The sequence below is a fragment of the Sarcophilus harrisii genome, chromosome 3, assembly GCF_902635505.1.
Source record: "Sarcophilus harrisii chromosome 3, mSarHar1.11, whole genome shotgun sequence".
NCBI lineage: Eukaryota > Metazoa > Chordata > Mammalia > Dasyuromorphia > Dasyuridae > Sarcophilus > Sarcophilus harrisii.
The window spans coordinates 189,220,750-189,244,474 of NC_045428.1; the positions used below are offsets into that span (position 1 = coordinate 189,220,750).

Below are 23,725 nucleotides of genomic sequence, written 5' to 3' on the forward strand. Positions count from 1 at the left end.
TCCCTGGTTGGAAACCAGTAGATCATCAGAGAAGTTATAAAACATCCAACACAAACACAAAAGGTAAAACATGAACCCTAAAATAATAGAATTTCACAGGACTTGGCCACAGCCACCCAGCACAGGAAGTCAGCACAGCGCAGCTGCTGCCACTTGTAGAAAAAGCTTGGACAATCTCCCTTGTCCTAAAAGCAGATCTGAACTTTTAAAAAAAGAGTAAAAAAGAAAAAAAAAAAAAAAAAAAAAAAAAAAAAAAAAAAACTCACCATAGTTTTTATGGTGAAAGAGATGAACAGATTTAAAATGCTAAGATTAATAGCAGATCATCTCCACATGAAGCCCCAAAGGGTTGTGATATATAAATTGATCCCCATCACACAAGGCTTCTAGAAGAAATTTAAAAGGATCTTAAAAGAGAGCTAGAAGAAAAATAAACAGAAAATGAGACCTTTGCAAGAGGGTTTTGGAAAATGAAAGAGAAATGAAATGAATTCAGAAAATTCATTACAAAATATTTAGTGAAATGAAAAAAGAAAACAACTCTCTGAAAAACAATTTGTGAAAAGGAAAAAAAAAACATTCCCCTGAAAAAAGTTCGCATCCTCTTGAGTTTCATATCCAATAAGACATTAAACAAGGAAAGATAACTTGGGACATCTTACCTACATAGCAAATATGTGCACATTAATTTTCACCAAATACCAGTGAATACTACATGAATCAAAAACTTACAATAAACAAACTTAATTATTTGTAAATATTTCCAATTACTATGATAATATGTCATAAGTTTTAAGTTGTCACTTAAACTTTATTTTCTCAACATTTTTTTTAAATAGGTTGTATAATACAAGGTAGAGATACTTAAAAAAAAGTCTCGGTACCCACTATATTATGTGATATCAGTATGGCATGGTATAAATGAATAATTAAACTAGATAATCAGTATTAGCTACTTAATCAAAATCTTCATTTTCTATAAATGGCCTACATTTCCAAATGTTTTTATCTAAACTGAGACCAGAGGTTCATAGAAAGTTATCTCACTGACAAGTTAAGTTGTGTTGATATATCTCCTCCCCTATCTAAGTTAATGAATCCCTTGATCCATTAACCTCTAAGTGGTCTATGGACCATGGTTCAAGGACCTCTGCTCTTAATGTTGGTGTATTTAGAAACTGATCTAAACATTCCAGTGATAAATTTGGAACCATGGTCAAAGGGCTCTAAAAATGATTTTGCTATTGTTATCCAGTAGTCTCACATCTAGATCTATATCCCAAAGAGATATGAAAAGAACCTATGAGGTGGCAAAGAATTTGAGAGGATTCTCAGCAATTTGGGAATGAACAAGTTGTGATATATAATTGTAATGGAATATTTCTGTGCTTAAAAAAAGATGCTTTTAGAAAAACCTGTAAAGAATTCCATGAACTGATCCAAGCAGAAGTGAGCAAAACCAGAAGAGCATTATATAGGCAAGAAATAATAATGTTTAAGTATGGGAATCATTTGATTCAAACTAGTCCCAAAAGATTCATGATTATGATGGTGTGGTGCCTTTCAGGAAAATGGTGGGGAAAACATTCATTTTAGTCTTTATCTTTTTTTTTTTTTTTAATCAAGTGGATCTTTATATTTTCCTTTTTAGAAATAAAGGAAAATCCACTGTAGGGTTAGCTTTTGTAAACGTGAGAGTTCAAGCAAGACGAAATCAAATTAAAAGTGTTAAAATCAAAACTTCAAAGGGCAAAAATCAATCTTACTAAACCTACAAAATTACAAAATAGTCCTTAAAAATATCACCAACTTGGGCTCCAGGGAAGAAAGAAAAATAACTCCCCATTTTTCTTTCTCCTTTAAAAGGATAGAGGGCAATGAGTGTGAAAGGGGCATGGCATGTACAAACAGATGGTTTGTTGGCTTGTTTTCTTTTTGATTTTTTAAAAATACATTTGTTTAATTTTTTAAATAGTATTTTATTTTTCCAATACATATATAGTTATCTATATTTTTGTAAAACTTTTGTGTTACCGAATTTTTCTCCCTTTCATTCACCTCCTCCCCTGCTTCTCAGACCACATCACATGCAGACCACATGCAGTCTAGCATAGGTTAAATACGTACCATTCCTTTAAACATATTTCCTTATGTTTATATGTTTATATATATATATATGTTTATATGTTGTACATTCATTTTTGCTTTGGGATGTTGAAGAGGCAAAGAAATTATATTAGAATAGGATCTGTTAGGAAACTGAAGTGAAAAACTATCATGAACTTATATAAATGTCAACCTAAAATATATTTTTCTTAAGTTTTATAAAATTATTTCAAAAATTCATTTTCATAAAGTAATACAACTTGAAGGAAAACCAATCAAGTTTTAGGCTTTACCATATTTTATCATCTTCCTCATTGTAAAATTGATGTGGAGAGAAAAATCTACATTATGATGTTATATGATGTTATGAGTTGCTGCAGACTTCCTCCAGATCTCTATTATACTTTTCTGTAGAGGGAATATTTCCTCTAGGTAATTCTGAAGAGTGAAACCAGGTATTATTTTAAAATTCACAAAAGCTTAAAAAACACACACATACACACTTAAGATAGCCAATGATATCCTGAGAATTCAAAAAAGGTAATGTAAGCCTTAATTAGGATGAAGTGGACAAAAGCAATAAAACAGACACTAATGGAAGGAGGTTAAAGTATGGAAATGCTCACTGTAATTTAAGACATTTTTGTTTGGTAAGCAACTTAAAATACAGAAAGCTAAAGTTAGTAGAGGTAATCTTGTAGAATAGGAGTTGTACAGAAAATATCAAAATAAAAAGTAGAAATACTTCATTACAAGCTATTCCATTTCTTGGACTGTTTTAATTTGAATTTGGCCCAGAAGGAGAAAACTTCGAATTCAAAAGGGATTCCAATTTTGAGGGCAAAAAATTTTTTCTTACAACCTAATGCAGTCGACACAAGTGTTCTGGGTTAAGAAACTAGGGCTATTCCATCCCCCTCTTCTTAGGGGCTCCTGGTTTTCCACACAGAGAGAGAAAGGGAAAGAGTAAAGGTTTTGGACCACAGGAAGATCTCTGTCCTGGGGGTCATGCCTCAAAGAGATTCTAATAGCGGTTCCCAAGGTGTCAGGCTGGACACCTCTCTACTCTCTCCCCTTCCCAATCTTTTCTTTTTGTGGCAAATCTACACGGGAAACAATTCTTTTCCAAGTGAAAACATGTATAAGTTTTGTACATAACACATAAAATGGGGGAGGGGCAAGAAGTGGTCTGGAGAAAAGGGGAATAGAAAAGTTGGGAAATGAAAACGGTAAAGAGGGAGACAGATGGACTGAAGAAGCAGAGCAGGAGTCCTCTGCAGAGCAAAAAGAGAACTAACTCCACTGCTGCTAGCGCCAACTCCTCATTGAGCAGCAGGCCCCCACCTGCTATTTATAGGCAGGTCAAGTCCTGCCCTCCCCCTTGTGTCAATTGAGCATGATGAGGGACCACGGAAGAATCAGCTAACACTTTTTATTATGAAAATCTATATTTGAATGCCTATACAGACATTCATATATGACAAGCAGACACATACACACATTCATTTGTAGCAAATTAATAGATTAAAGAGCTAAAATTGTGGCTAGTCATACCCATTAACAAGAGAAAGGCATAATATCAAACAAACTCGACTAAAATATTTTGAGCATTACTTTTAAGGTGACCAGGATTAATCATAATATACCAAATAAATTCTTTCCTAACTATGCTTTTGTATTAGACTTATGTTTAATTTATAATTTCCTTTGCAATATATCATTGCTTTTTTGGTAGGCACTGGTGGAGGAAGATAAAAATTGTCAGCTTCTTTTGGCAAAGAAAAGTCTAAGTGGCAAAAAGTGTGGAACCTTCGTTGAAATTAGTATTGGGGAAATGATTTAAATGTCATCTGAAGGTATTTTTCTCCAAAATCAGGGTGTAGAATTGATTGTAGAAACATGTAACAAGAGTAGTTACTTTACATTAATTAAATTTAATACAGCTTAATCCACATACTGCATTCACCTATCCAAATTAAAATGATGTCATGAACAGAAACTTGAAAGTGGAAACCATAATACTTAAATCTTTCAATGCAATAACGTGATTTAAAAAACAAACTCTAATTTAACAAATTTCTGGAAATTCTAAACACTTTTTCTTTGTTTTTGCCTTAAATAATAAATAAAATACGACGTATATGTGGATTGTGGGATGAATTTATCTATTTAAAACTTCAAATGAAAATAGTACTATTTTTGACTGAATTTAGAGTTCTTCAGAAATATATTATACACAGTTTAAATGCAAAGAATCAAACATTTGGTCATTATGCTTCTCTGTGTTCATGATGAGCATTAGCAAAAAAAAGTCATGAAAATAACTCGTTTTATTCATGAACTTGTATTGCAGAGAATAAGGAAACAGATAAATTGTACAAAGATTTCAATAAGATCCTGCAAACTACATTAACATGTTAATACTCATGAACTAATGCTCTTGGAGCAAATATAATAATAAAGATGATACCAATCCATTTATTTAGCGCCATACCAATCAGACTCCCAAAAACTATTTTAATGACCTAGAAAAATAACAACAAAGTTCATATGGAAAACAAAAGGTCAAGAATTTCTATGAATTAATGAAAAATCAAAATGATGGTATTTAGCTGTACCAGATCTAAAAACTATACTATAGAGCAGCAGTTAATAAAACTATTTGGTATTGGCTAAGAATAGATTAGTTGATCAGGAATAGATGAACCATGGATAAAACAGTCAACAACATATAGCAACCTAGTTCTTGACAAACCCAAAGATCCCAGTTTTTGGGATAAGAACTTACTGTTTGATAAAATTGCTAAAAATTGGGAAACTAATATGGCAGAAACTAGGCATTGATCCATACTTAACGCTGTACACCAAGATAAGGTCAAAATGGGTTCATGACCTAGGCATAAAGAATGAAATTGACAATAAATTAGAGGAACATAGGATAGTTTTACCTCAGACCTGTGGAAGGGGAAGGTTTTTAAGACCAGCAGAACTAGAGATCAATACTGGATCACAAAATAGAAAATTTCTGATTATACCAAACTGAAAAGCTTTTTGTACAAACAAACTAATGCAGACAAGATTAGAAGGGAAGCAAATAAACTGGGGAAAAATATTTTTACAGTCAAAGGTTCTGATAAAGGCCTCATTTCCAAAATATATAGAGAATTAACTCTAATTTATAAAAATCAAGCCATTCTCTGAATTGAAAATGGTCAAAGTTGGATGAACACAATTCTCAGATGAAGAAATTGAAACTATTTCTAGTCATACAAAAAGTATTCCCAAGTCACATTAATCAGAGAAATGCAAATTAAGACAACTCGATACCACTACACACCTGTCAATCATAAGATGACAGGAAAAAATAATGATGATTGTTGGAGGGGATGGGAAAATTGGACATTGATTCATTGTTGGTGGAGTTGGTGAAATCTAATCCAACCATTTTGGAGAGTAATTTGAACTATGCTCAAAAAGTTATCAAACTGTGCATACCTTGGATCTGTGTTATGTTGTCGCTGGGATCATCCCAAAGAGATTGTGAAGAAGGGAAGGGACCTGTGTGCACGTGGGTGTTGTGGCAGCCCTTTTGTAGTGGCTAGAAACTGGAGGCTGGATGATGTCCATCAGTTGGAGAATGGCTGAATAAATCTGTGGTATATGAAAATTATGGAATATTGGCTGTTCTGTAAGAAGTACCAACGGGATGATTTCGAAAGGCCTGAGAGACTTAAATAACCACGTTGGAGTGAGGTGAGCAGGACCAGGAGATCATTATATACTTCAATAACAATGCTGGATGATGACCATCCTGATGGATCGGGCCATCCCCAGCAAATCTAGATCGACCAAATCATTTAGTGGAGCAGCAGAACTGAACTAGCTATGCCCAGAGGGAGAACCTGGGAGAGACTAAAACCATTACATTGAATTCTAGTCCCCATATTTATACACACGCATCTTTGATTTCCTTCATGCTAATTGTACAATAATTCAGAGTCTGATCTTTTGTACAGCAAATAATGCTTACCATGTATTTATTGTGGTATCTAAGTTATATTTTAATATATTTAACATCTACTGGTCATCCTGCCATTTAGGGAGGGGGTAAAAAGAGAAAAGTTGGAACAAGGGGTTTGGCAATTGTTAATGCTGTAAAGTTACCCATGTATATATCCTGTAAATTAAAGGCTATTAAATAAAAAAAAAAAATACTCATGAACTAATTTAAACAAGAAGCTAATAGGGGTAGGACTTTGGAAAGTAGAGTTTGGGGTTAAAATATGAAAAGACCAAATATTTTTGAACTACACAAAAGGCTTGTACATCATAAACACTTCAATGGCAGTGGAGCTGCTGTTCCAAGATATAGATGCAGAGAATTCGCATAATTTTAAGTATGAATTTGACAGCTGATAAACTGCTGGGGAAAACCCAAACTAAGTATCTCCAAACAGTTGGTAGAGGGTTTATAAAGGGTAAAACCACTAAGGGGAAATACCAATGTTAACCATGATAAGCTCTAAGAGACCTTAGTTTCCAAGTGCCCTTCTCTCCCAGGAGTAAATTCTAAATGAACTGAGCAGAAGTGTAATACTGTACACAATAAGAGCAATATTGTAAGATGACTACCACATAAGTTAATCTTTGTAATAAGTGATCCAAGACAATTTCAAAAGACTTGAGATGGAATTGCCATCTACCCAGAGAGTAACCATGGACTGGCAGAACAAAGCAGACACTTTTACTGGTAGCAGACAAAATACTGTATTTTTGTATTTGCCTTTGTTCTGATTCTTCTTCACAAGTTATCATTATGGAATACATTAAATCTGATGATCTGGCATAGTATATATCCAATTATCCACTATCTTGGGGGATATGTTGAAAAAAATCAAAACCCAATCTTTAAAAGAAATGAATGTTGATCGGCCCTCCAATTAATAAATGGTCAAAGGATAAGGAATAGACAATTTTCAGACAAAGAAATTAAAACTATTTCAGCCATATGAAGATGCTCCAAGTCATTATTAACTGAAAATTAAAGACAAACCCTGAGATACATCACACACCTGTTAGACTGGCTAGAATAATAGGAAAGGTAAGGCAGAAATGTTGGAGGAGATGGGAAAACAGGGATGTTCATATTGTTGGTGGAATTGTGAATACATCCAGTCATTCTGGAAAGCAATTTGGAAACTTATGGTCAAAAGGTTATCAAACTGTGTATACCTTTGACCACAGTGTTACTACTGGCCATATCCAAAGAGATCGTAAAGAAGGGAAAGGGACCTGTATGTGCAAGAATGTTTGTGGCGCTTTTGTAGTGGCTAGAAACTGAGTAGGTGCCCATCAATTTGGAAATGGCTTAATAAATTGTGGTATATGAATATTATTGTTCGTGGCAAATGACCAATTTAAATGTATGTAGAGATTATATGAACACCGAGTGAAATATGTACCAGGAGATCATTATATATATATACTTCTCCAACAACAATACTATATGATGATCAATTGATGGACCTGGTCATCTTCAGCAATGAGATAAACCAAATCAGTTCTTAAGTGGCGGCAATGAACTGAATCCCAGCTGGCACCATAAAATAACTCTGGGTGATTACTAAGAACCATTACATTGAATTCTTCCCTCTATTTTGCCTGCCTGCATTTTTTTTTAATTTCCTTCATAAGCTAATTGTACAATATTTCAGAGTCTGATTCTTTTTGTAAAGCAAAGTAACAGTTTACACATGTAAACTTATTTTGTATTTAATTTATACTTTAATATATTTTATATGTACGGGTCATCCTGCCATCTAGGGGAAAGGTGGGGGGTGTGGAAGGAGGGGAAAAATTGGAACAAAAGGTTTGGCAATTTTCAATACTGTAAAATTACCCATGCATATAAATTGTAAATAAAAAGCTATAATTTAAAAAAAAAAGAAAATAAAAAAATGAATGTTGAAAGATATCTTTACATGTACTTAGAAAAAAATAAAAGATTTAAGCAAAATAATTAACTTTGACTAAAACCTGAATAATTTTGTATTCAACATCTATATTTTACATAAAAAATGATAACTGTGGTATAGTTATTTGATGGATAAAGAACTTATTCTTTCTTGTTAACATTAAATACAATCTTTAATTTTTTTAGAATACTTAAAAGACTATCTATTTCTTTTTTAGCATTATTGAAAACAGTTGATGATCAAATAACTGGATTATTTTTAAGTACACTAATAATTGAAACAAAACACCAATTTACTTTTTCATTAAAAGAAATAAATTTACAATCAGAGGAAAAGCTTTAAAATAGATCTTCACAATTTAATTATTTGCGTTTTGGACAGTTATATGAAAATGCATTGAGGGAAAACAGAGGAGACATAAAAATGATCATTGAGAAATGAATTACAACTTCCCTCTGACAGTTTCCAATCAGTTCTTGAATATATCTGGTTTATATAGTTTTAATTTTATAGGGACTGTTTTTTGGATGCCTTTGTATCTCTTGAAATTAGCAGCATAAAACCTGGCACGTAATAGATGGCTTACATTCATATTTAGTGGTTGACTGACTAAAGGGAAACTTCCAGGGTGCATTATTGCCTTTATAATTTTCTTTCTTTTTTTCTTTCTCTCTCGCTATCTTTCTTTCTCTTTTTCTTAATTTATTTTAGAAAAAGTTCTAATTAAATGGACCATACTTAAATAGGATAAACTTTTAAAAATACATAATTCAGTCTATGGCATATAGAACTTAAAATTATATTTATCATTATGGCTTTTGTGTGTGTGTGTGATTTTAGAAGATATAAGGACCTGGCATTTTCCTGAGTTTTGAAAAGGGGAAATGAGAAGCAGGGAAAGGGGGTAAAAAGAAATAAATGAGAGGATAAAAGGATTGACCTTGAATATTTAAGTCGTGGTGTTAGCCCAGAAATGACAGATTCAGGAGAGACACTGAAATTTTCAAAGTATTTTCCTTACAACAAACACCATTTTACATAGGAGAAAAATAAAAGTAAACATCTTTTCACATTAGCAACTGTTTAAAACTGTATTAAACCAGGCTTCCAAATCCAACACTATTTTGCTACAAATTCTATCTCACCATTACAAATAAATTCACTCATCTAATTGCATAATTTTCCAGTTTTAAGTGCATAAAAAGAATAGAAAGTTTGATTAGAAGTAGTGACCATGAAGTGGGATGACTTGGGATAGCAGAAAACATCAAATACCCAAGGAAAGGTATTATTATAGACTCACAGAATCTTAAGAGCTAGAAGTCATTTTAGAGAACATTTAGTCCAATTCCCTCATTTTACAAATTAGAATGAAGGTTCAGTGACTTATCCAAAGCTATGAGTTGGTAGGAAAACTATGAACTCAAAACCACTTTACTGAATCCAATCTTCAGTGCTCTTCCATCATGCCAGTGTTTTCCAAAACACCGAGTATTGTAGATAAGAAAAATATTTTAAGTGTTTTAAGATTACACTTCAATAAATAAATGCTATTATTAAACACCTTTGTGTAAGATAATCATGCTAAATCATCAATCACTGTATTTTTCACAATCTTATCAAAAGGGTGCATCTGTAGGAGGGGGGAGGATATAACCTCAGGGAAAAGGGAAAGCAAGAGTCAGCTTAACCCCCCCTAAAATGCAAAGGCTCAGGATAGATTAATGGTTACTTTGAAAAACTAAGAAATTATCTTATACAGCTTTCTACTCTTTTTCCCCCCCACCAATGTGTGTGGGACAGATTAGGTGCAAGACCTCCCCTTCCCAATTAACTTATCAGACATCATCAGGTACAGAGAGAAAGCATTTATTTAATCCCTACAGGAAGAGACCCAGACACACCTGGGAGCCATCCCAACAACCACCATGGACTCCTGGAACCTGGCCAGCTTCTGGCTTGTCCAGGGTTTAAAAGTAAAAGACTGGCCTTCCTACTGATAGACAAGGACATAATCATCTTTTGACCAATGATCACCAATGCTGGCTGCCTCCACAGGCTTCACTTCCTGCAACTCTGTATCTCCAGGTTAAGTTCATTCCTCCTGAGATCCAATGACCTTCCCAAAGTCCTGGTTCTGCAAACAGGGATCATGTGGGACAATACTGAGAAATACTTCATCCAGTCACTTGTTCAGTCTCTCTCACTTTTCATCAGTTTGAAGATTTCTCACCCCAATATACTTCCTCCTTTCTCAAGTCCAGACCCAGACTCTATTTAAGGGGTTAAAGGACGAAGGTCTCATCTTCTGGAACTGCTTCAGGCTGAAGGGTGTGGAAGCTGGCCCCATCCAGTGGGAACCTGACTGAAGGGAGATGGAGGAGTTGTAGGTGGGGCACACAGCAGCGGGTGCAGTGTCCGGTACTGAATGTGTCAGAACGTCTCAGTGATTTCAGGATGACCAAGAAGAATTCTCATGGCTCAGAGTCTGGAAGAAGTAACTCTCACAAGCAAATATCTTAAAATACAAGGACTAAATATGAGTAAAGGAGAAAGAATAAACAAAGGTAGAGTTAATAAAGAGGTTACCAAGTACAGTAACCAGGAACCCACCCATAAGAACTGGCTGTGGGGGGTAAAAGAGACTTTTGAAAAACGCTTCTCACCCAAACAGCTTTCCTAGGATACCAAAGAATGTTTTTTCCAAATTCTTGCTTTTATTTCCTCAAAGGAGTAGGTGCAATGGGCAAAACATGTGCTCTTCACTTCAGTGAGTATGCTCTCTCTCCCACAAAGACGCTAAGGTTTTTACCAAGGTTTTTTACAGGTGTTAACAAAATGGAAAGCAGTTTGGAAGTCCCTGCAAGGGGCACATGTGCAGGCCCTTTTCAAAATTTACTTGCCTGGGAAGTAAATTGAGGGAATGCAGGAGTCAGGGAATTCAAGTTGCCATGGTCAGGGGCAAACTCTCAGCAACATGGGCAGCTGATCTATAAGCCTGCTTTCGCTTCAGTCTGGAAGTGTATTCTCCTTCATTTAAGAAACAAACCTCTCTAGGTCCATGGATAACTGGCAGTAATCATTTTCTCTGCATGCTTAATGAGGAATTATTTGGGTGTCAAAAATTCTCTTTCCATATAGCCCCTCCACAATCATGCAAAACATTCAAAACATGCATTTGAAGACAGTATAGATAAGTCAGGGGTCTAAGATTGGGGTTCCAGAGACCCCAAGGACATAACCTAGTCTTCATCAACATGTAAAAGACTTCTAGGCAGATTAGTTTAACTTTTAGTGTTCTATAAAACCTTAGCCTAATCAGGACACAGATGGGATTGCCTGCTTTCTCTCAAAAAACAAAAGGCAAAGTGGGAGTGGCCCCCAAGTCCTTGGTCAAAGTAAGCCTTTAGATAAACTCTAGCCCCAGCAAGTAAAAGTTAAAAGATATAATAGCAGCAACCAGAAAGTCCTTCAACAATACAAATTAAAATATTTATACACTTGTATTGTGTTTTATGTCTTCCACTGATCACTCGCTCTGATTACAAACATTTGCAGTAAGAGGAAAAAAAAGGGAAATGATTCGTTCAAGGCAGTTTCTCTTTGGGTAACTGTCCTAATTTTCTTTTAACTATTCCCCACCTTAAACCAGACTCAGGAATAATCAAGGGGGTTCTCATTCAAAAGAAGACGACTGGGAAATTGAGTCAGAAGGATTCTTCCTTAGCAGAGTCCCAAGATCATCCTTCTAATTCATTCCCAGATGTTACCTTCCATTTGTAACAGCTTCTTCTGAGTAGCTTGTGGCATATTCCTTTCATATGGTGGAGCACTAATTTGGTGATCTATCCAGCCAAGTCATACCTGAATTTAAAACTCCAAATAAATATTAGCTGCAGTCTGAAAAGATTTTATCTCCTACAGCAGTTATCATTTTGCTTTTAAAACACCCAATACAGAGAAAAATTGTGAATTGCATATTGTCCATCCTATTTCCACATAAAAGAAAGTTTGTTTTAACATTTATTCTCTCTTCATTTTCAAAAACATTTAATTTTTTGGAAATAAACCTCATCAAATTATCAAATAAGATTAAAATTAAAATTCTGCTCTAGGTTTTTTTTTTTAACCATATTCCTTTAATAAGGAGGTGATTATGCACTTATAATATTAAATAATTTCCTGTGAAGATAGATGGATATTTTATAGAAATAAATTGCTTTCTGAAAATTTACAATTCCAATAAACTCTTAGGGCAGCCAAGTAGACTTGAAAATAAAATTAAACATTGTTATTAATAATACTCCATGTAAATGTAGGTTGTTCCTTTTAAACAGTAGAAGCAATTAATGTTTGAACCAGCAAGGAGCTGCAGCTTGTTAAAAAGCCACCATACTTAATGGGGGAGAGGGGGATTAATTAGAATGTCACCTGACAAGGCCCCTTTCTGAAATGTGGTTGCCCTTCTCGAACTAAGTCACCATGCTTCCTGATTCCAACTTCTCACAGGATCCAATCTGCCAGCTAAAGACAGGCCCCAACCTCAAGGGGCATCTTCTTTCCCATGGCAAATGGCAAATGCATTATTGTGCTTTTTGTTCCTATTTCTGAAAGCCATTTTCTCTTTCTTCTTCTCACACCATCCTTCCTGTCCCATCTCTCTCTCCTCTCAATGCCTACTTTGCTCAAACCTTTCTCCAACCTATACCCCAAACCAATAACTCTTCTGACTTAGATGCTCCATTTAAACTATTCATTGCTTTGGCAAACAATCTCTTGTCCATTGTCTTTAAATAACTTTTTTATTAAACTTTAAAATTCCAAGATTCGCAAATAACTTTGAACCAAATTTCATAAAACTTATCCATATACCCAACAGAGCTGACACATTTTTAAGGCATAACTCATAGTTTGGTACATTACCCAATACTTAGAAAGCAACATACTATCTAAGTAGGGAGATAACATGACTCTCCCCAAAGTAAGCTAATACATTTTGTTTTAATAACCTATATTTTAACTTAAAATCCAATCAAATACAGCTTTAAATTCTAATAATATAAAACTGCTTATATCATATTCAAATAATGAATTTCACTAAACAGCACAGTTTTTTCTCCTCTGGCCCATATATTATTATTCCAATGGAAGCTCCAACTTTGGCCAGAGATAGAGTCAGAAAAGCTGTGATCTTTCTTTTTCTTTTTCTTTCCTAACAAGTTCTAGCTCACACAACAAACATGACAAAGACATTCTGCACAAAGGCACACACAGACAAAATCACATGGAAGAGACCATCCTCCCCCACTTTCCCACAAACCACAGAAATCCCTAAGTGCATCTTTTTTTCCTTTTGCTCAGATTTGAGTTGACTGCCCTCTCAGAGCATGCAATCTCACCCCTGGTCTCCAGCAAAAGCACAGTTGACTCCTCCCCTCCCAGGTGGCTTGGCAGACAGGGGTCAGAAGATGCTTACCTTCCTAGGCAAACAAACATTGAAGATCCCTACTCTGCATCACCATTAACAGAACTCCTTAATTGGCTCTTCAATTTCTTTAATCTGACTACCCAAGACTTGATGATCCCAGGCCTACAAGGAGGTTCTGGCATACACAGATAGTGCCTTCCTAGGATCACATGCATAAGTTACCTGACCTCTGACCTGAGTTTCATCTTTCGAAGACTTGTGTGCCTTCTGTTTGTATCTGAGTGTCTTCATCTCCTAGCCCATTCTTCATAGAGAGAGAGGCTGAGAGTCTGATCAGAGAACCCAGCCTGGCACCTACAGCTTCAATCAGGATCCCAGGCAACTCTCTGGGAAGCCACAGATCCTGTATGAGCCCCCATAAACTGTGGGGAACAGGTTGGGGGCAAGACTCCCTTCCCAATTACCTAATCAGAGACATCATCAGGTACAAAGAGAAAGCATTTATTCCCTGCAGAAAGAGGCCCAGACACACCTGGGAGCCAGACCAACTAGTACCATAGTCCTCCTGGAACCTGACCAGCTTCTGGCTTGTCCAGGGTTTAAAAGCAAAAGACTTGAGCCTTCTCATTGATAGACCAAAAGGATATAAATAATTCTTTGACCGAAGTTTTGGTCATCAAGGCTACGCCTCCTACAGGTCATGTCACTTCCTGTAACTTCCCCAGGCCTCCAGGTTCAAAGTTCATTCCCTCCAGAGATAAATGACCTCCCCAAGATCCTAAGTTCTGGAAACAGGGATCTTGGGACAATAGTGAGAAATACTTCATCCAATCAGACCCATTCAAATGTGTTCTTGGACTGCATGGTTGTTATGTTCTGAGAATTAAGAGGCAGCTCTAAGTATTCATACTATTCACTCAGCCACGTTATAGGTTAAATTGGCTGTTTTAGTCAGTGAATCTAACCACCATTCACAGCTTGCTTCTATAACAATAAAGTTGCAAGTTCCATAGAACTAACTTTTAAAACAATGATTCTAGAAGTCACTTCAACACCATTCAAGGAAATGTAATTAGGATGTATAACTTGTGCAATAAAATACTCTAGGGGTGAAGAATGGTAAAATGAAAAATGGCATCATTCCTAAAGGAACTTACAAATCTAATCAGAGGATAAGACATACATAAGCAAAATGCGAGATAAGACTGAGATAAGGAAAATCTTTCAGAAAGAAACAATTTGCTTAGGTACAGGGGAAGTAGAATATCTGAATATTCAGAGGTTTAGAAAAAGAGTAAACCAAGACAAGAGATAGTACACCATTTCACTTGTTGGTGACCTGGAGTATATTTTACAAAGCTTTGTTTAGTGTAATCAGAATTAAGAATAATTTAACCATTATAAAATATATTCACAGCTTTCCTGCATTCACAGCTATGGCTGTTGCAATTTTCATATTGTCAAGTCCCTGAAAGACACGAGTAACTTTTCTTTGAAAAATAACATTTAAAAAAATCACTTTAAAATTTAAAAATCACTTTAATATACAATGAATTTACATTTTTTAAAAAGTTCATTCCATGAAACAATTAAAAACCATTTGATAAATCACTTTCTGATGCTCTATATAGATTCTAGAGGGAAGTAATAAAATAATCCTCAACAGCAGATGAGCAACAATAATAGTTTCAAAAATATTTTTGTATCATATAGGACTTTTTGGTCTATTACAACTCTTTGAGGGAGAAAGGGTAAATTTAGTTTAGCAACTTTAATATAACTCCACTCCAGTTTAATATAACTCCACTCCAGAGTAGTTACAAGTCACTACCCCATTAAAAAGCTAATTGGAATTCTTGTCTTCTCACCAAGCCTTGTCATTTTTCTGAAAATCTGAGGAGTGAGGTAAAACATTAAGTGTGTCATTTTGAGTATCTCCTAGATGTAATTTAACTTGCATCCTTTGACCATATATTTGTTGAGGAATGGCTCTTCTTCTTACCTATTTGGTACAGCTATCACATCTCTGAAACAGCAGGCAGAATTCCTGGCAGGGGGTCAGGAGACCCCGAGTTTCAATGTGCCCTTAGAATCTTCCTGTGTGACAAGTCATATATTAACTTCTGTGTTTCCCTTAGTTTCTTGATCTCTCCCTTCCCCAGAAGTCCTTTATGTATAACCATTTAGAGGTTATCGGGATATATGCGTTAAATATGTAACAACACTATTCCTTCTAGTAATGGTGTACATAACTGCCAGTCTCTAAAGAAATGAAATCAAAAATCACATCAAGGGCAAAATGGAAATTTGTTTTATTTTACTGTATATGTGATAAGGGCTTTATTTTCTTTTCTCAGTTGGTGGGAGGAGGGGAGGAAGGAGAAAAGATTTTTAATTGACTAAAAGATTTAAAATTTATAAAAAATTTTCTATTTTCCCTTAAAAAACTAAGGTACTATATCCTTTCCTTATCCCCTTAATTTGTAGTGTTCTCTTCTACTTAAAGTTGTTTTCAGTTATTTATCTATGTACACATTGTGTTCTTATTTACATAATTTTAAGCTCTTTAAGTTCAGGGACCATTATTTTTTCTTCCTCTATCCAGTTACCAGCACAAGGCCTTATTATAAGTAAAGTAGGTTTTTAGTATTTTTGATTAAATGTGGCATATGAAAATTTTAAAAATTAGACAAATGGCACAATATTTCTCTATCCATGTTTATTTGGAAAGTTCACATCCTGGGACAGAGAGCTAAGATGCTGGAGAAGACACAGTTTTGTTTTTTTTTTTTTTACCTCATCCCACTACCCTCAGACTAACTGGCAAATCCAGCCTCTGAATAAGCTTTGGACTGGTGGAACCCATAAATATTGGGCATGTATCAAATTAACAGCAGAAGATAATTTTGAAGATCCACAGAAAAGGTCTGTTTCAATCAGGCACAGAGGGAGGTGGGCCAAGTGCAAGCAGGCTGAGCACAGATGCCAGTGCAGGTATCACACAGAGCAGGGGTGATGTGAACTCTGCACATTAGAGAATCCACAGGAAAGAATCTACAGCAATGTTGTCCACTCTTCCCTGGTTGCAAACCAGTAGATCATCAGAGAAGTTATAAAACATCCAACACAAACACAAAAGGTAAAACATGAACCCTGAAATAATAGAATTTCACAGGACTTGGCCACACACACCCAGCAAAGGAAGTCAGCACAGCGCAGCTACTGCCACTTGTAGAAAAAGCTTGGACAATCTCCCTTATCCTAAAAGCAAATCTGAACTTTTAAAAAAAGAGTAAAAAAGAAAAAAAAAAAAAAAAATAAATAAAAAAAAAAAAAAAAAAAAAAAAACTCTGACCATACTTTTTATGGTGAAAGAGATGAACAGATTTAAAATGCTAAGATTAATAGCAGATCATCTCCACATGAAGCCCCAAAGGGTTGTGATATATAAATTGATCCCCATCACACAAGGCTTCTAGAAGAAATTTAAAAGGATCTTAAAAGAGAGCTAGAAGAAAAATAAACAGAAAATGAGACCTTTGCAAGAGGGTTTTGGAAAATGAAAGAGAAATGAAATGAATTCAGAAAATTCATTACAAAATATTTAGTGAAATGAAAAAAGAAAACAACTCTCTGAAAAACAATTTGTGAAAAGGAAAAAAAAAACATTCCCCTGAAAAAAGTTCGCATCCTCTTGAGTTTCATATCCAATAAGACATTAAACAAGGAAAGATAACTTGGGACATCTTACCTACATAGCAAATATGTGCACATTAATTTTCACCAAATACCACTGAATACTACATGAATCAAAAACTTACAATAAACAAACTTAATTATTTGTAAATATTTCCAATTACTATGATAATATGTCATAAGTTTTAAGTTGTCACTGAAACTTTATTTTCTCAACATTTTTTTTAAATAGGTTGTATAATACAAGGTAGAGATACTTAAAAAAAAGTCTCGGTACCCACTATATTATGTGATATCAGTATGGCATGGTATAAATGAATAATTAAACTAGATAATCAGTATTAGCTACTTAATCAAAATCTTCATTTTCTATAAATGGCCTACATTTCCAAATGTTTTTATCTAAACTGAGACCAGAGGTTCATAGAAAGTTATCTCACTGACAAGTTAAGTTGTGTTGATATATCTCCTCCCCTATCTAAGTTAATGAATCCCTTGATCCATTAACCTCTAAGTGGTCCATGGACCATGGTTCAAGGACCCCTGCATGTTCTTGATGTTGGTAGAGTTAGAAACTGATCTAAACATTCCAGTAACAAATTTGGAATCATTATGGTCAAAGGGCTCTAAAAATGATTTTGCTATTGTTATCCAGTAGTCTCACATCTAGATCTATATCCCAAAGAGATATGAAAAGAACCTATGAGGTGGCAAAGAATTTGAGAGGATTCTCAGCAATTTGGGAATGAACAAGTTGTGATATATAATTGTAATGGAATATTTCTGTGCTTAAAATAGATGCTTTTAGAAAAACCTGTAAAGAATTCCATGAACTGATCCAAACAGAAGTGAGCAAAAGCCAGAAGAGCATTATTCAGGCAAGAAATAATAATGTTTAAGTATGGGAATCATTTGATTCAAACTAGTCCCAAAAGATTCATGATTATGATGGTGTGGTGCCTTTCAGGAAAATGGTGGGGAAAACATTCATTTTAGTCTTTATCTTTTTTTTTTTTTTTAATCAAGTGGATCTTTATATTTTCCTTTTTAGAAATAAAGGAAAATCCACTGTAGGGTTAGCTTTTGTAAACGTGAGAGTTCAAGCAAGACAATGAAATCAAATTAAAAGTGTTAAAATCAAAACTTCAAAGGGCAAAAATCAATCTTACTAAACCTACAAAATTACAAAATAGTCCTTAAAAATATCACCAACTTGGGCTCCAGGGAAGAAAGAAAAATAACTCCCCATTTTTCTTTCTCCTTTAAAAGGATAGAGGGCAATGAGTGTGAAAGGGGCATGGAATATACAAACAGATTGTTTGTTGGCTTGTTTTCTTTTTGATTTTTTAAAAATACATTTGTTTTATTTTTTAAATAGTATTTTATTTTTCCAATACATATATAGCTTTCTATATTTTTGTAAAACTTTTGTGTTACCGAATTTTTCTCCCTTCCATTCACCGCCTCCCCTGCTTCTCAGACCACATGCAGACCACATGCAATCTAGCATATGTTAAATACGTACCATTCCTTTAAACATATTTCCTTATGTTTATATGTTTATATATATATATATGTTTATATGTTGTACATTCATTTTTGCTTTGGGATGTTGAAGAGGCAAAGAAATTATATTAGAATAGGATATATTAGGAAACTGAAGTGAAAAATATCATGAACTTATATAAATGTCACCCTAAAATATATTTTTTAAGTTTTATAAAATTATTTCAAAAATTCATTTTCATAAAGTAACACAACTTGAAGGAAAACCAATCAAGTTTTAGGCTTTACCATATTTTATCATCTTCCTCATTGTAAAATTGATGTGGAGAAAAAAATCTATATTATGATGTTATATGATGTTATGAGTTGCTGCAGACTTCCCCCAGATCTCTATTATACTTTTCTGTAGAGGGAATATTTCCTCTATGTAATTCTGAAGAGTGAAACCAGGTATTATTTTAAAATTCACAAAAGCTTAAAAAACACACACATACACACTTAAGATAGCCAATGATATCCTGAGAATTCAAAAAAGGTAATGTAAGCCTTAATTAGGATGAAGTGGACAAAAGCAATAAAACAGACACTAATGGAAGGAGGTTAAAGTATGGAAATGCTCACTGTAATTTAAGACATTTTTAGTTTGGTAAGCAATTTAAAATACAGAAAGCTGTAGTTAGCAGAGGTAACTTGCAGAACAGGGAGTTGTACAGAAAATATCAAAATAAAAAAAGTAGAAATACTTCATTACGAAGCTATTCCATTTCTTGGACTGTTTTTTAATTTGAATTTTGCCCCAGAAGGAGAAAACTTCGAATTCAAAAGGGATTCCAATTTTGAGGGCAAAAAAATTTTTCTTACAAACTCTAATGCAGTCGACACAAGTGTTCTGGTTAAGAAACTAGGCTATTCCATCCCCCTTCAGGGGCTCCTGGTTTTCCACACAGAGAGAAAAGTGGGAAAGACAAAGGTTTTGACCACAGGAAGATCTCTGTCCTGGGGTCATGCCTCAAAGAGATTCTAACAGCGGTTCCCAAGGTGTCAGGCTGGACACCTCACTTTCCCCCTTCCCAATCTTTTCTTTTTATGGCAAATCTTACACGGGAAACAATTTTCCAAGTGAAAAACATGTATAAGTTTTGTACATAATACATAAATGGGGGGGAGGGGCAAGAAGTGGTCTGGGAGAAAAAGGGGAATAGAAAAGTTGGGAAATGAAAAACGGAAGAGGGAGACAGATGGACCGGGAAGAAGCAGAGCAGGAGTCCTCTGCAGAGCAAAAAGAGAACTAACTCTCCACTGCTGCTAGCGCCAACTCCTGGCTGAGCAGCAGGCCCCCACCTGCTATTTATAGGCCGGGCAAGCCCTGCACTCCCTCTTGGTGCCAATTGAGCATGATGAGGGACTACTTCTCAGAGGCCCTAGGGTAAATTTGTTTGAGGGTTTTTTTGTTTGTTTGTTTTGTTAAACAACCCTCAGTTTTATTTACCAAAAATGGTCTGACTTAGAAGAGAAGAAATCTGAGCTCCAGGAAGTCCCCCCAGCCTTAAGGGTTTTCCCAAGACTTTGCCACATCAGCAAAAGTTGTGAATGCTTTTATGAGATGTAGTGGCAGAAGTGGCTGAATTTTGCTTATTCTTTATATCTGGGATAGCTCTCCCCATTTAGATTGTGAGCCTGCCTTCCAAGTCACTGGAGAGATGGTGGATGCCAGTGGGGAGGAGGAGGGGGTTGTCTGCCTTGGGGGCAGGCAGTCTATGACTTGGTGCTCTCCTCCTGTAGTTCCCCTCTCCTTGCCTGGCTGCTTGTTGGGAGGGAGACATCCTTTCTGGGGAGTTAATAAAACTCCTTTCTGCTTTTACCTTGATAAATCTCCTTGATTATTGGAGTCTGTGGTCTTGACCCACACAGCTTATGGGCTTCCTCCAGGATTTTGAAGCCCACCTAGGCTAGGGAGAGATCTCTCTCTCTCTCTCTGAGACTGGGGATAAGCGACCCGTTGGACTTTGGTGGTCTCGGATCTGGAAAGTGGGTCACCTACTGGTGTGTTGAAAGACCAGAGAAGGAGAGACTTGGTGAAGCAGAAGTAAGAGTTCAAAACTGTCCAGAGAAGTGAAAGAGTAAAGAAAATCGGTCATTCCAGTCATGTAAATTGTGCATGTGCAATCCAGAGACATGTGAGAGAGCCTGGGAGCCAGGTGAGCATCAGGATGACTGCTTAGGAATGGAGCATCCCTTCTGGCAAGAACCTGTGAGCCAGAAGGGACAAGATTCAGGTGAATGTTTAAGGTTAAATTAAATGTCAAGACTCAGCATCAGAGAGTGGGTATGGGGCAACAATAATGAAGTAAAAAAAAACAGGCCCCAAGGAATCCTTGAGGATAATCTTCTGGGAAACAGGCTTCATTAGAATCCAAAAAGTGGACAAAAATTGGGAGGGTGCTCCCATGACTAACTGGGTATTTCAGGCTTAAAATCGTATGTTAAAAAAAAAAAAGGAAATAGATTTCTGTGTGTGTCTGATCAGGTTTGCAGCCTGTGCTCTGTGTTAAAAGTTAGCAAGCTTGTGAGAAGTAAGAAATTCGGTCTCTGTATTGCTGGCTTGGAGAAATATCAGGCTGAATTGCTGGAATTCATGACAGTAATAATTCTTTCAGACTTGCTCAAGCATCCTGCTGCTCAGGTGTCAGGGCTCCCGATCTGGACTCAGGATCCTAAATTTCTCTGCATCAGACTTGGTGTGAGATGGTGCTCAAGGCCTGGAAAATGTGAGAAGGGAATGTAAAATGTCAGATAACTGGGAATAGGGGCCTTTTAGAAATTAGAATCAGCAAGTTCTTATCTCTCCTGTTTCATGAAAGGAGAGGGGATCTTATCCCATGGGGACAGCTTTGAGCTTGTGAGTAAAGAGGAAACTGAAAAACTAACAGGAGGTGGAAAATGTGTTTTTAAAAAGTTATCAGTTTTGCTAACTAACCTTCAATAAAGTTACTTTAGAAGATTAGGCATTTCCATCCTTGCTTGAGAGGGAAAAGGAAATTACATCTAAGACCATTTGGCTGTTGACTTATGAAAATTCTAAGATTGTTTTGTTAAAAGCTACAATTATATAAATAACTGTGTAGAACAAAAATATTTAGGAGTTGCTGGAGTGCAGAGATCCTCACTCAGGAATTTCAGGAATTATTCATGGATGATAGGGGAGCAAAGAAAAAGATTTCTGTGTACCCATAATAGAAGTCACTCTTGTTGTACATGGGAAACATTAAAGGAGAGATGTAAATCCCAGAGGTGAGGAATAAATTGTCAGGCAGAGAATTGATTATACAATTGGTATTGAAATTAAAGGTGCTGAACCATCAAGTAGAGTTAAAATGTACCCTCATTTGGTAGAATATGAATAGCAGAAATAGAGAAGGTTTAAAAAATTACCTATTTATAATAATTATAAATAATTTATAATAATAATATAGAATTAATAATTGTAGAGGATGTGATTGTGTCTTAAACAATACTTTATATCACTGGGGGGAAAATAAGATTACAATCAGTAACAAAGGGATGGACTAGGGAAAGTATGTGTGTCCACTTTCAATAGTATTCCTATTTTGCTCCATAAGAAACCAGAGAAAACTCATGACAGTAAACAATTTATTGATGTTAGGGAGTTTCAGAGGGATTGCGGGAGCCTAGCCCCCAATGTTCAAGTTTGATTTTACTGAAATGAATGCTAGTGGGACAACTGAAGTATTTGCTTACAGAGGACCATATGATAAGATGGATAGACACTTTCACCTGTGTTCTGCTATCTTGAGAAGGGTTAAAATGGAGAAAATTTTAAAGTTCATCTGCTCTTTTCAGTGAAAGTACAAAGAATGAATCAGGTTCTTAAGAAACAAATTACTAAATTGATATTGGATACCATATGGCTTTGGACCAAACAAATGTTTGCCTATTTTTTTGTTAACAGAAATAAGAACAGTACCCAGAAATGGTCTGGGTTTTTCCCCCTGTGAGATGGTATTTTTTGGCTTATCATATAAGGAAGGGAAAGGGAAAAATGCCCTCTCTTGAAAAAAAGTTTTAAGGAATTATATCCTGGCAGTGTGTCCTTATCCTTTTCATCACCCAGGAAGCAAGAACTGCTGACCCAGACAACACCTTGGGAGTCTGCACTTCCAGGAGATTGAGTGCCTTTGAAATCTTGGAAGGTTTGAAGTGGGAAGGACCTTATCGGATGTTTCGATGACTGAGACTGCAGTGTAGAGACAGAGAAGATATAGACTCATTACACCAAGGTTAGAAGGACTTGTGAAGGAACCTCAAGATATGGCTTAAGGACAATTTTTAACCTCAAAAATTTGACTTTGCATAAGGGAAATTAAAAATGTTTTGGTGATGTCAAAAGAGCACATCCCACAGAAAAATTCCAAGAGTAGTTGTGGTAAACAGGAAGGAGCATCAAGATCATCCTTCCTATGGGACCCTTGTTGATTGTCCTATTTGAATGTTTCCTGGATCTACCTTGTCAGCCCTAGGGAAAAAAGTTTATGTACTAATAGTTTCCAAACAATAAATGGGTTTATTGATCATCTATAATTTTGTTGTGTAAAGATGATTTGTTATGTTTACCTCTATCAGAATGAATTTTATTATAAAAAAGTCAAAAATGTTATTTTTAAGTTTTAAGTAAATGAAGTTTAGTAAAAACTGTTTTAATTAGTTTTATTGAAGCATCTTAAAGCTGCACCCCTTATTTACAAGGATTCTAAGAATTTGGGTTTATTTAGCATTTTAAATAAAAATGATTTGTGTAATGTTGAACTTAAAAACCATTTACTCAGATATGAAAGGTAAGCTATGAACTTTCTAGGATGAATCTTTTACTATTATTCAATGCAAGATCATCGTCAATATTTATTTAGTGATCCTTGAAGGCTCAATTCACCTGATACCTTGAAAGAAACTTGCTATTTGAGGTGCAATCTCTTAGGATTGCAAGTAGTGATGTTTG

General features: G+C 35.4%; 1 long non-coding RNA gene across 1 annotated transcript in view; it reads left to right on the forward strand.

The window, feature by feature from the left end:
- Positions 1 to 23,366, forward strand: part of LOC116422300 — a 62,046-nt gene extending 38,680 nt beyond the window's left edge. The window contains exon 2 of the long non-coding RNA XR_004232883.1: positions 22,682 to 23,366. This is a non-coding gene — a long non-coding RNA (uncharacterized LOC116422300). The remainder of the gene's footprint in view (positions 1 to 22,681) is intronic.
- Positions 23,367 to 23,725: the final 359 nt, after the last annotated feature.